This window comes from Lissotriton helveticus, chromosome 2_1 (assembly GCF_964261635.1).
Source record: "Lissotriton helveticus chromosome 2_1, aLisHel1.1, whole genome shotgun sequence".
NCBI lineage: Eukaryota > Metazoa > Chordata > Amphibia > Caudata > Salamandridae > Lissotriton > Lissotriton helveticus.
Genome location: NC_136059.1, coordinates 43,542,990 through 43,556,499, shown reverse-complemented (window position 1 = coordinate 43,556,499; position 13,510 = coordinate 43,542,990). Strand labels below are relative to the sequence as shown.

Genomic DNA, 13,510 nt, shown 5'->3' with positions numbered 1-13,510 from the left:
TGTTTTTTTACTACTGCGAGGGCATTATGGTAGTTGTAGTGTACACGTTTTTCTTAAATTCGTTCTCACAAATTACCACATATTTTAAACGTTACTTAGTCACACTTTATGTTCATTTATACATGGCATGATTGTTCTTTTTTTGATTTCAAGAAGGTTTTATTGAGAAAGAAAATTATACAAATAGTAAAACCAGCTACAATATAAGTGATACAATCAGTCACAAGCTGAAAAAATTCCTACCGGAGCCCAACTTGATAAGTAAAAACAATATTTGCGAATAGAATACAAAAGAAATCGATGAGAAATAAAGGATCTGATCCAATATAGGGCTTCCGTGAACAAAAACAAACCGTATCACTATCTGATTTAGGAATGGGGACAAGGGAGGGAACAGAAGAAAAGAAAAAGAAGTAGAAAGGCAAAGAAAATAGTAGCAAAAAAGATGAAAGGGAAGAGAGGACAGGAAAGCAGAAACAAGAAAAAGAAGGATTCCCACAGGACTAACACAATCTAGAGCAAAGAACAGAGAAGAATTAGACAGACAGAGCAACAGGGAACTGGGGGACTAACCCTTTCGAGGAAAGTTCCATATAATCATCCAAAGCAGTCCAAACCCCCTTAGAAATGGAAGGCGTAAGGTGTGCTAGATAGACCGAGGTGTGGGCACTACGTAAAAAGGATATCCACGCCCACCACGTATGATAAGATACAGAGGCAAAGGATTTCCATTCCATAAGAATGATTTTAACCGCAACAGTCAAAAGAAGATCTAGTAGCTGCAATTCCAAAGGGTCCAAAGGAAGAGGGGTAGGAGCAGCCAAGGGACCTAATAAAACTAAGGGAAAGGAGAGATGAAGCTCAATGTTAAAAATAAGAGATAAGTGTTTCTGTATGAGGTCCCAAAAAGGTTGAAGTAAGGAGCAGTGATAAAACATATGGGGAAAATCCCCAGCCTCCAAACCGCAGCTCCAGCATAGATCATCCTCTTTAAGGTTGAGCGAGTGAAGACGTACAGGCGTCCAGTGGAGAAGATTGATCGAGAAAAACTTGGATTGCATAAGGGAGGGAGCTATTTTATTACGAAGAGATAGTTTACCAATGGATTGCCAAGCTTCTGATGAGATATGGTCCGTGATATTATGGTCAAAATGACGTAACCATTTTTGTTGGACAATCGTCTGATCAGGAAGCGAAGTAGCAGACAAAAATTTATATATTTTAGAGGCAACATGCCCAGATTTGATCCAGATGTGGAACAGCGAAATGGTGGAGGAAGAGGGGTGCAGACGAACTTTAGAGACGGCAACCTTAATTTTAAGAAAGGTATAAAAGTCGAGATTTGTCAAAGAGTGTGTGTGCGCCAAGGAAGAGAACGGTAAGGGGTCCCCAGAGGCACTATACAGATGCTGAACAAGAGAGATACCCTTTGCTGCCCAATATGCCATGAGGGTGGGAGAAATATTTAGTTTGATTTTGGAGTTTCTCCAAATAGAAGACCATCTAGTTTTATGTAGAGGAATGGCCATCTTCCTATCTAATTTCTTGATCGCAGCAATTGTATCAAGAATAATAGACCGTGAAAATAGAATATGCAAAGACGATGTAGTACATAAAGAGGCAAGAGGTAAAGGTGGTGCCAAATCTTGTTCGACGAGCAACCAAGAGGGAACATGACGAGATGGAAGAGCAAACCACAACGCTCCTTGAGAAGCCAAGAAAGCTGTTTGGTACTTCTCCCAATCAGGAAAATTACAACCTCCCATATCACAGGGTCGACGCAAATATTTGTATGCTAAACGAGCACGTTTTCCATTCCATAGGAATTTAGATGTTATAGCATCAATTTCTCGAAAGAAGGAAACAGACAATTTAAGCGGGAGCATGGAGGAAACAAAATTAACGATCGGCGTGATCATAATTTTCAGAGTTTGTAGGCGACCCCACCATGAGATATGTTTGGGAGACCATGTATCCAACAGACTACGAACCTTGAGGAGAGTCTGAGATTCATTATAAGCCACAGTGGCCTGAAGAGTGGAGCAGAAATAAATTCCCAGATATTTGAGATGTTTAGATTGCCATTTAAAACCAGCCAAACCCATATGGGCAGGAAAACAATTGGCATTTAAAGGGAACATCTCCGTCTTATCTTTATTTAGGGTGTAACCCGAGACCTTTGAAAACAAGGAGATGGTGTCAGAGATAGCAGGGATGGCCAAGGCGATATCGTCCGAGAAAATTAGAACATCGTCCGCGTAAGCGGCAGTTTTAAGACAATGAGGGCCAAAAGAAAAACCTTTTACATCAGGGTGTAAGTCAATCAGCCGGAGAAGAGGATCAATAGATAATAAAAATAAGAGAGGGGACAAGGGACACCCCTGTCTCGTGCCTTGACGAAGATGAAAAAACGAAGACGTAGCACCATTAACTCTAATATTAGCTTTAGGTTGGGAATATAGGGACATTATCATATTAATGAAAGAGTCTCCGAGGTTATGAGCGCATAAAACAGCTCGAAGGAATGGCCAAGACACCTTGTCGAAGGCCTTTTCCGCATCAAGGGCCAAGGCCGCAGCAGGGAGATGCGATCGCTTGGCAGCACCGATAATATGACAAAAAGTGCGTATATTATCCCTTGCCAGACGACCTTTTACAAAACCAGTTTGGGAAGGATGCACCAGATGGGGAATAAAGGATTCTAACCGTTTAGCTAGGATTTTAGCAAAAATCTTTGCTTCCATGTTTAGGAGGGAAATAGGACGAAAGTTTTTAGGATCCGAATGATCTTTCCCCTCTTTTGGGATCACAACAATGGTGGCTTCAGCAGCCGAACCAGAAACAGAACCATTCTGAACAAAAGAATTAAACACCGATTGTAACTTAGGGACAAGCGAAGGAAGGAATGTTTTATAAAATAATATGGGATAACCATCAGGGCCAGGGGCTTTACCAGAACGTGTGGCCTTAATAGCAGACACTATTTCTTCAGACGAGATAGGGTCATTGAGAATAGAGCGATCTTCCTCAGAGACTGACTGAATCGGAATTGATTTTAAAAAGTCTTGACATTGGGCAAAAGAGGATTGATTAGAAGGAGTATACAATTTATTATAGAAGTCGCGAAAAACTTCAAGTATTTCTTCTGTTTGGAATTTTTTAGATCCGGTGTGGTCCGTAATAGAGGAGATTTGTGAGGACTTAAAGGAATTATCTTGAAATTTTAACGTAGCAGCTAGAAGTTTCCCAGCCCTATTCTTTAATAGCAGTTTCTTGGACTTTTGTGCTTGGACACCAAGATGAGCCCTTTTAGTAACAATTGTATTATATTTGTACTTAAGAAATTTTAATTGTTGTAAGCAAGACGGATTCTTAGTATGTCGGAAGGAGGCCTCAAGGGTTTTGATTTGAGAGGATAAGTCTGTAAGTTCATTTTTAATCGACGAGTTACGCTTGGACATACATTTAATAACCTGACCCCGGAACGTACATTTAAAAGAGTCCCATAAAACGATCGGAGAAGAGACAGAACCTTCATTTTCACGGAAAAAAGTATCTATTGCTGTAGAAAATTCAGCAACCTGGGAAGAATCATATAGGACTTCAGTATTTAATCTCCATGAACGAGAACGTGGTTTAGGGGCAAAAGATGAAAGCGTAAAACTGACCGCGGCATGATCAGAAACCACAATAGGGTGTATAAGCGGCGTGGAAGAAGATGAGAGAAGAGAAGAATGAACTAGGAGATAATCAATACGAGAGAAGGAAGAGTGAGGCGAAGAGAAGAAAGAAAAATCACTACCAGTGGGATTATGAAGGCGCCAGATATCCTGAAGATGAGAGATGGAACACATGTTAAGCATTTGTTTATGGGATTTTGGAGGCCGAAACTGAAATGAAGAATTCCTATCTAAGAGAGGATCCATTGGTAAATTAAAATCGCCACCAACAATGAGGTTACCAGCATGTGGGGTGTTATTCAAGGTGTTGGTAATGGCTTTCCAAAAAGCCGGATCATCAACATTCGGAGCATAGATATTCATAACATATAAATCGTGCTGGCCATCCGACAATTTAGACAACAACCACCGACCCTCAGAATCATGATTAGAAGAAATTATTGACAAACCAGAGGTCTTCGAGATTAAAGTAACAACCCCATTCCGTTTGCCGGAGGCATCAGAACAAGAAACATCTGAAACCCAATCCTTCTTTAGAAACAAGGCCTCTCTAATAGAGATCTTGGACTCTTGAAAAAGAACCAAATCTGCAGAGAGAGACTTACAATAGTCCAAAATTTTTGTCCTCTTCACCGGATGATTCAACCCCTTAACATTAAGGGATAACACATTTAAGCCTGGCATGAAGCAAGAGAGGGGTAAACAGAAGACGACACTGATATCAGAAAGAGAAAATAAGTCATAAAGACAAGGGACCAATCATGAAACAAACGAAAGACAGTGGGAGCGTGCCTGTGGGAGAACCAGGAGAAACAAAGAGAAAGAAAAGATGAGAAGAGAATAGAAAGGAGAGCGAAGAGATGTAGAAGGGAAGGTCTAAAAAAGACCCACATCATGCAAGGGAGAACGTGGAAAAAGCGAGCAAAGGCCCCGAACAGGGAGCAATATTGGTTAAAAACAGTAGCCCAATTCTAAAATATAACAGCTGATAGCAATAAAAACAGAGCAGGTAATAAGGAACAAATACTGTCGAAAAAAACATCGTAACAATGTAAAGAATAAAAATTGATAATGAAAAAGTGCTACATTGCAATATAAGGTAAAAGAACCAGCTAGCGAAAGGGCTAGCTAGGGTATGTCACAATAATATAATAAATAGCAACCAAAAACTCATAGGAGAAAAAGCCAAAATAGTATAAACCTTGACGTGAATAAAATACAAATCGTAAAAGCTAACTACATATTGAAAGAGCAAAGTCTAACAACATATGTCATTACTATGAAGTTGAATTATAAAAGAAATAAGAGATGTATGAAAAAGAAACTAGCAAAGACAGTACCGTAATTGAGTAGAGAGAGAAAGAATAGAAATAAAGGAACCAGGGAGAGAAATATCAAACCTAATACTGAAGAGAACTATACCAAATACAATATACTAATATCTTAGCAGTATAAATATGAGTAAAGAATAAGAGTATTAGGAGAAGTAAGAACACAGTAAATATAGAAGATACATCCGAACAATTAGATAAATGCAAGGCATATAATATACTCATATGAAAAAGAAAAAATCACATCATAAATGAGGAAGAGGCATAACTGTATAGGATAAGAGTAAGAACGTCAGATATATAAGGAAGAAAGTAGGACTGTAAGGTAGCAGAGAAGGAGAAAAAGAGGAAAAATGATCGATAAAAAGAAAGTGAAAAAAACACGTACTAGAAAAAGGAAAGAACCGTTAGAGAAGTGGAAAGGAGGGACAGAGAAGGACGACAGCAAGAACCAACCAAGCTAGAATGTGGATATGAGCACAATACAAGATAAGAGAACATTTGAGAGCCAAAAAGTGTTCACATAGAAAAAAAAACATACGACGAAGAGAGAAAATCGAGAATAACATGAAGAAAAAGAAGAACAGAGTAAGCACAAACAAAGCAAGAAGGAGAGACCGACAAAGAAGCCAACTGGAGAGAGATCAGAAGCAGGCTTTCAGACAGAAACAATCAGAAACAAACAAGAAACAGTTCAAGTTCCCGAAGAACCAGGAGACTGCGAGGTTGCTCTTTGGATTTCCATCTCTATCTCCAACTGGTTGTCCAGGAATGTAGCCAAGTCCGCAGGTTCATCGAAGATTCTAGTGCGACCTTTATGAGTGATGCGAAATTTTGAAGGACCAGCAAAAGAAAAAGGAATTCCCATTTCAGACAGACGTTTCCGCAGATTTAGGAAGCCTTTCCGTCTTATAACTGTGTCTCTGGCAAAGTCTTGTGAAATGGAGATGCGATGACCTTCCCAGCTGACTTGTTTGACTTTCCTCATATGAGAGAGAATCAGCTCAGTGTGCTGATGGCGTAGAGGCTTAAAAATAATTGCTCTTGGCTGGGTTGCTGCCTTAGGTCGAAACGTTGGAACACGGTGTGCTCTTTCAATCTCAAACTCTCTGTGGAAGGAGATTTGTAAAGTGTCCGGGATCCACTGAGATAAAAACTCTATCATAGAAGAAGCAGCCTTCTCCGAATCCTCCGGAACACCAAAAATACGCAGATTAGATCTACGATTACGGTCCTCCTGCTCAGTGAGATCTCTGCGCAATGCCGCCATTGAGCGCTCCAAGTGGGTGAGAGATCTGGACTGCTTGTGCATACCATCCTCAGCAGAACGAATTCGTGATTCTGTGGCTGACACACGAAGAGAAAGGGCTTTAAAGTCATTCCTGATAGCAGAGACCTCCACTTGTAACAAGTCTGTGTTAGTTTTAGTTGACTGCGCAATATCATGTACCTCGTTAAGGCGCGCCAAAATGGTATCCAGCGTGGAAGCAGTGTCTGCCTGAGGAGACTCGGGCGACGGAGAGAGTGACTTGAGTCTTTTCAACGACGAGCCCACATCTTTTAAGTCTTTGGCGGTCGTAGACCGATTCATAATTGCAGTTGTGAGGTAAAATACTGCAAGAGTACCACTTGAGAGAAAAAGGTACACAGGAATTGCGCAGAATGACACAGAGAATACTAAATAGGCGCCCACGGTAATGTGTGCCAGGATATGTTAGCAGCGAAGGAATGCGCAAAGCAGGGAAATACAATAATAGAATAGCAGGAAAAAATATCAACACCTTGTATGACAGAAGTGCACTGAGGAAAAAAACAGCGCGTCAGCAGCTTAAAAAACCAGCCAAGCAGCAATGAAATAATGAAAAGAAGATACAAATGTTACCAGAAATAAGCCTCATGAAAGGAACACCTTAGGAAGCCAGGCGACACTGCAAAATTGTATCCATAGCGGCGCCTCTGAGGTAAAATGACAGGAACGTCAATAGCGGGAAAATGGCGGCCGCTCGTCAGGAATGCGAGCGCTTTTGAAGAGTGCGGCGGAATTCATATAGCCGGTGATCCAAACCACAGGAAAATAGCCTCAAACAACTCCCCTCATGTTCCGCTGGAGAGGTGTGCCTTTTCCGCGAAGAAGGGCAGCCAGAAGCGGAGAAAAGCTCTCAAAGGGCCGAACTCGCTACGGAGCTCAAGCGCAACCCGCCATGTAGAAGCGGCGCGCAAGCCACGCCCCCCACATGGCATGATTGTTCTAAGTGTTCTCACAATTATTATCAAACTTATTCTCAAAAAGGATATCTTCCTCTGGTGGCATAATTGTTATAAATGTTCTCACAATTATTATCAAGCTTGTTATCAACGAAATGTCCTCCTCTAGTGGAGTATGAACCACATCAATTTATCCTTACTTGATACACCATACTTTTTTATTTTTTGGGGATTTTTCAGTGTGTGACTATATACAAGGTAAATAACCAATTTGTTTCTTTAAAACCCTAAATACAAAGTTTTAAAAATTAGCTTGTCTCACTAAAACTTATTACAGAAGGATTCAGTAGTTTGGACTTAGTTACAGTTCAAGCATACACACAGTGTCCTTTATAAATGAATGTAAAGTTCCTAGCTCTGGTTCAAGCCATGAGGGGTCAAAGACCGCATGATTAAAATATGCCGTGATTCTTTTTGTCGTAAAGTTTTTTCTCTATCACTTCCTCTCACGTGTTTTTTTACCATGTCGATTCCCAAAACGTTAATAGTTTCCAATTTCCATCATGTTTTGTTTCCATATGCTTTGCAACTGCATTTCCTCGGACTTTATTTTTTTATTTTATTTTTTTTTATTTATGGTTGCTCTGACGTGCTCAAGGATGCGCCTTTTTAGTTCACATTTTGTGCTGCCTATGTATCGTAAAGGGCACGGACATTCAATTACAAATACAACGTACTGGCTTTTTGCAAGTAATTAACTCCTGAATATTCCAGATTCTTCCATCCGCCCTTTTAATTTCCTGAGTATTTTTTGCGATTTGACAGACTTTGCAATTATGGCATTTTTTTAAGCCTTTGCTTTGCAGCCATTGTTAATTTTTCTCCTTTTGGAAGAGACTCTGGGTTAGACGATCTTTTAGATTTCTTGCTCGTCTATATGTGATGTTTGGAGCATTTCCCATCAGTTTTCCACTTGTGTTGTCCAACTGTAAAATGTTCCAGTTTCTTTTTAACACATCCCTGATTTGTTTTGATTCTTTGGAGAAAGTTGTAATAAATTTTATTGGCTCTAATCCTAAAACGTTTTGATATTTTATTGATTTTGGCTTCAACAGGTCTAATCTCTTCATTTTGTTACCCCTTTCCCAACCTGTTTCAATTGGTTTTTTTCGCATATCCTTTTTTTTCAAATCTCTTTGCTGTCTGCATACTCGTTTTAATCCATTCATCAGGCTCTGAGCATATGCGTCTCAATCTCAGAAACTCTCCAAAGGGGATATTTTGAAATAGACTTTGTTGATGAAAACTCCCAGCATGTAAAGTAGCATTGGTGGCGGTAGTTTTTCTATGCAACGTTGTATGGATTTCATTCTTTACAATGTACATTTCCGTATCCAAAAACGTTACTCTCGTTTTGCTCAAATCATATGTGAACTTAAAGTTAGCTGGTGTGTAATTGAGGATCATAAAATACTCCTTGAATTCATCATCCGACCCATCCAAAATGATGAGTAAATCGTCTATGAAACATAACCATAGAACCATAGAACTATTTTGTTTAGGAACTTATCATTGTCCGATTGCAATGCTTATTCTTGTTCCCACCACCCCATTGTGAGGCAGGCGAAACTTGGACTTGGAGGAAGCAAGTTTTTCTGAAACGCGTATGCATAATAAATGTCACCTTTCACCCAGCGAGTGCCTTGTGGAGCCTTTTATATTATGCGTGATACCTCTGTCACACTGAACAGCACCCACCTTTAAGAGTTCGGCAGCTGAGAGGACACTGGTGCTGTGATATATATATAAATATATATATATTCACTGAAAAAACCATAGGTTATAGACCATATATAGTTAGGAATTAGCATTTACAAAACCTTGAAAATTCACTGAAAAAACCATAGGTTATAGACCATATATAGTTAGGAATTAGCATTTAAAAAACCTTATTTTAATCACACAAAACCATTGAAATTCCATATATAGTTAGTTGTACTAACTATATATCGCGCACCCGCAATCCACTGCTGATCATGTCACATATTACATCATTCATGACATGGTCAGTGACATCACTGATGACATCACTGATGACATCTCAAATGACATCACTGATGACATCACTGATGACATCTCAAATGACATCACTGATGACATCACATCACAACTAAATGAGTGGATGTATAAGTGTCTGAATGAAGGTTTTAGTAGGTGCGTGACTGACTGTATGAGTGAGTGATTAAATGTGTCTCACTGAATGCATAGGTTAGTGACTAAACTGTCTTAATTTGTGCATCATTATGTCTGGTATTCTGTAAACTGCTGCATGTGTTGATCAGTAGCTATATGAGTAACTATATGGGTTATTGATTGATTGTCCAAGTATTTGTATGGGAGACTGAGTGTGTGTGTGGCTGGCTGGGAGATGTGTGACTCTGTGCAGATCAATGTATTCTTGTATCAATGATTTATAAGAGAGTAAGTATGTGTTAGAATATGTTTGAAAATGTAAGGTACTCTATGTTTAACTGTATAGATTAGAAAATGGAAGTGTGATTGATTCTTTACAGGACTGACTAGGTGTGTGAGTAACTCCAAGGATGAGTGGCAGAGTGTGAGTGTCTGTATAGGGTGTATGAGTGCATATGATAGTGTTGTAAAGATGAGTGATTGTATGTATGAATGATTGTATGGGTGAATGAGTGAATGTGTGTGTAGACGTAGGAATCAGTGAGTGCGTATGTAGTAACTAGTATTGGTGTGTCAATTGTTTAAAAAAATATGTTCTGTATTTAACACTGGGTGTAACAGAGGTTATATTAAAGTGTGAGGAGATGCATTGTATTGTCACATGAATGATATCATCAGTGATGTGACCATTGATTTCAAATGAGATGTCATCAGTGATGTCATTTGAGATGTTATCAGTGATGTCATTTGAGATGTTATCAGTGATGTCATCAGTGATGTCATTTGAGATGTCATCAGTGATGTCATCAGTGATGTCATTTGAGATGTCATCAGTGATGTCATCAGTGATGTCATTTGAGATGTCATCAGTGATGTCATCAGTGATGTCACTGACCATGTCATGAATGATGTAATATGTGACATGATCAGCAGTGGATTGCGGGTGCGCGATATATAGTTAGTACAACTAACTATATATGGAATTTCAATGGTTTTGTGTGAGTAAAATAAGGTTTTTTAAATGCTAATTCCTAACTATATATGGTCTATAACCTATGGTTTTTTCAGTGAATTTTCAAGGTTTTGTAAATGCTAATTCCTAACTATATATGGTCTATAACCTATGGTTTTTTCAGTGAATTTCATTGGTTTTTTAAAAGCTAATATCTATAGCTGTAAAATTTATTCTTCTTTAAATCCAAAAATATATTTTATATGTTTATTAATAATTTTTTTAAATATTTTTTTTGTTTCGCTCCCGGTCCGCGAACCGGGAAGCTTCCCGTTAGCTCACTTTGATTCCGCGACCCGGTCCGCGAACCGGTAAGAAATCAACATAGTGACGGTATCGCGTTGCCGCGTAATGCGTCTTATGACGTACTGCGTTAGCGCACCCGGAAGTGCCCCGGGGCGCGGACCGAGGCGCGAAACGCAGCTCCCCGGAAGCGATCCGCGGCGCGAAAGCGCGACGTATCGCGTTGCCGCGAAATGCGTCTTGTGACGTATCGCGTTAGCGTACCCGGAAGTGTCCCGGGGCGCGTACCGAGGCGCGAAGCGGAGCGAACCGGAAGCTAACCGGGGAGCGTTCCGCAGCGCGTAACATGAGCGTGAGAGGTCATGTGACTTGTTAATAAAACTTTTCATTGGTTCATTTCACTTTTGGTTTCATAATGATGGAAGGCTAGGTCAGGTGACTTAAAAATAACACTTTTCATTGGTTGAGAAGTATTGTTTTTTCCCAAATGATGAAAACCCCTCCTTCTTTCCTCACTCTGACTTTCATCATTGTGAGAGGAAGACCTATTTTGCTTGTTGGAAGACCTATTTTGCGTGTGTGAAAATGGCTTCATTGGTTGCTTCAGCTGGTGCACCCCCACCACCACCACCACCTCCTCATGGGAAGATAGGACCACCTCCCCAGGTCCTTACCAACACTAAGGAGGAAGAGGAAGAAATGGATGAGGAGGGAGAAGAACCACAATTTTTAGAAGAGTTGCCCCGGGTTTCCAGAAAGAAAGCCAGTTTCATCTGGCAGTTTTTTTCAATACCTCGTGGGCAAAAAAAAGTCAACGCGAGGTATGTCACCTGCCTGATATGCAAGGAACAATTGTCCAGAGGGACGGACAAAAAATATAGCTTTGGCAATCACACTATGCACAGGCACATGACGAGGAAACATCCCCTAAATTACAGCCGGGCGGAATTAAGGGATATGCACGACAATCCCAGACCAACTCCTGTGGCCAGACCAACAATACCGGTTTCTCTATCACCAGAAGAGGCACGGGAAACTGTGCCAAATATTCAACAAAATTTTGGGCACATGATCCACTTATGTATGCACTGTCGTGCATTATTAGCTTGTGGCAACATGAGCATCAATGCACTGAACCTGGCGTATGAACACCATGATTGCCCTAACCGCCCCCAGTAATTTTTTTTTGCTCCTGTTGAGCCCTTTTCAACGCCTGTTTTTTGTTGTTTCCCCCCCCCCAAAAAAAACCAAAAAAAATATAAAATCGTTCAAAAAATACAAAAAAAACAAAAAAAACAAAAAATGTTCAAAAAAAAAAAAATATATATAAAACAACAAAAATATTAAAAAAAAGTTCTTTTCAGAACTACCTTCCCTTTCCAAAAAAATTGCTAGAATGTTTAGCACTCTGGCAAGCTCTATTTCTTTTGGTTCGCTTTCGGGTTAGCTTCCCGGTACGCGGACCGGGAGCTAACCAAAAAAAAAAAAAAAAAAAAAAAAAGTGTAAGTATAAGGAAAGGAAACAGAGAGTGATGTTAAAAGAAAGACAGCTATAGGGAGTAAAGAAGAGATACTGTTTAATAGATCTATTTACCGAAGAAAAGACAGAAGAGGGTATAATTGTGAAAAACAAAATAGATAACGAAGTGAAAGAAAAAAAAAAGAGAGTATAACATTAACAAAGAAGAGTTTCTTGGAGAATGTGAGTGAATGTTCAAAATAAGATTAAAAAATGAGGAATAACAGAGAGAAAAAATAGAAAACAGAAAACAAAAAATAATAGAAAAAGATTAATTGAAACAGCAAAGAAATGTAATTAACATAGAGCCATATCATCAACATAGGCAATAAAAGTTTTGCAGCTTTTATTGACAGAAATTTGTCGCTAAAGCTGCTTTTGTGGCAGAAAACTGCCACTAAAACCACTTTTGCACCAGTTTTCTGCCAATAAAAAGAGCAATAATTGTATTGGCTGTGTTCAGAATATTACCCTTAGTGTGCTTCAACTACACAGAGAAAGCATTATGAACAAGTAGTGATAGAGTGATCAGTCAAAGACACTAAGAGTAATAGAGACGCAGTGAGTGAACAAGAGTGAGGAACTATGAGAAGAGAGGGACTGAGAAAAAGAGTGGAAGGAGTTGAATAAGTAGGTTATAGAGAAAGGAATGAGGGAAGTAGCAAAGGCAGGAAACTGAGGGTTAAAGAAATGAAGCAGTGGAACTAATAGTAGTTAAATGTGATAGAAATGTAACGAAAACAGTACAAAATATTTACCTTATAATTGTCGTTAAATTACTCACTTTTTGTTTTTATACTTTCAATCTGTGAAAGAGAGAACAAACATTTGAAAAATATTAAAAAATGTATTTAAAAATTAGAAAAGACAAGGGAAAAGATTGAAGGTCAAACAGTTTTTCAACAACTTTGACACTTACAGAAGCTTCTGCTTCTCCAGGCCCCCTACACAGTCCTAAAGATATACATTTTAAACTAAGAGTATCTTGATGCAGATGAAGTGAGGCCTATCTTAAAACATGGTGCATCTTTTGCATTGCTGTTGTTTCAGAAAAGTGTCGCAAGACACTAAAATTTTAAATAATTGCTTCAGGATGCCAATAAGATGTCTACTATCCAGAGGTTTGTTTCAGGTGAGGCCTACTCAGGGTTGCAGATGAGATTTACACTTGTTGAAGAGTACAGAGGAGATAATACATGTGAAGGTCTACCAATGAAGTGAGTCATGTCCACTGCACTCTTCAACAAAGTCCAAATCTCCTATGTTTCCCTGGACAGACCTAAACTTGATCTGCACAATGTGATTCATAATGATAGGAAACACAGGT

At 39.3% G+C, this 13,510-nt stretch overlaps 1 protein-coding gene across 1 annotated transcript in view; it reads left to right on the top strand.

Annotated features, from left to right (window-relative positions):
• The window catches only part of LOC144817689 (long-chain-fatty-acid--CoA ligase ACSBG2-like), a 635,515-nt gene that overhangs the window by 376,600 nt on the left and 245,405 nt on the right, over positions 1–13,510 (top strand). The window lies entirely within an intron of this gene.